Source organism: Salvelinus sp. IW2-2015, unplaced genomic scaffold, assembly GCF_002910315.2.
Source record: "Salvelinus sp. IW2-2015 unplaced genomic scaffold, ASM291031v2 Un_scaffold6985, whole genome shotgun sequence".
NCBI classification, from domain to species: Eukaryota; Metazoa; Chordata; class Actinopteri; order Salmoniformes; family Salmonidae; genus Salvelinus; species Salvelinus sp. IW2-2015.
The window spans coordinates 1-949 of record NW_019948246.1 but is presented as its reverse complement, the minus strand read 5'-3'; positions in this window follow the sequence as shown (position 1 = coordinate 949).

Below are 949 nucleotides of genomic sequence, written 5' to 3'. Positions count from 1 at the left end.
TAACAGCTGTGTAGTACTTCTCTCTCCTATACTACTATAACAGCTGTGTAGTACTTCTCTCTCCTATAATACTATAACAGCTCTGTAGTACTTCTCTCTCCTATACTACTATAACAGCTGTGTAGTACTTCTCTCTCCTATAATACTATAACAGCTGTGTAGTCCTTTATCTCTCCTATACTACTATAACAGCTGTGTAGTACTTCTCTCTCCTATACTACTATAACAGCTGTGTAGTACTTCTCTCTCCTATAAATAATACATCTTAACCTCTAGAGGTATGTTTAATAACTCAACAACACAGTTGAGGTACGTTCAATAAGTAAACTAGGGGTGAACAACCCAGTTCCAACAGCATGTTAGTGAGACAGTGGCATATGGTTATACTAGGACCCAACTCCTGTTAAAACACACCCTCTCATCAACATGCTTCTACCGGTCAATAGTTTGGACACACCTACTCATTCAAGGATTTTTCTTTATTTTTTACAACTATTTTCTACATTGTAAAGACATCAAAACTATGAAATAACACATATGGAATCATGTAGTAACCAACAAAAGTGTTAAACAAATCCAAATATATTTCCTTTTTGAGATTCTTTAAAGTAGCCACCCTTTGCCTTGATGAGAGCTTTGCACACTCTTGGAATTCTCTCAACCAGCTTCACCTGGAATGCGTTTACAACAGTCTTGAAGGAGTTCCCACATATGCTGAGCACTTGTTGGCTGCTTTTCCTTCACTCTGCAGTCCAACTTATTGCAAACCATCTCAATTTGGTTGAGGTCGGCCCGTGATTGTGGAGACCACGGGTCATCTGAATGCAGCGACATCCATCTCATCTTCGTTGGCTCAAATAGCCGCTTACAGCAGAGCTGGAGGTGTAAGTGTGTTGAGGTCATTGTCCTGTTGAAAAACAATGATAGTCCCACTAAGCTCAACCAGACT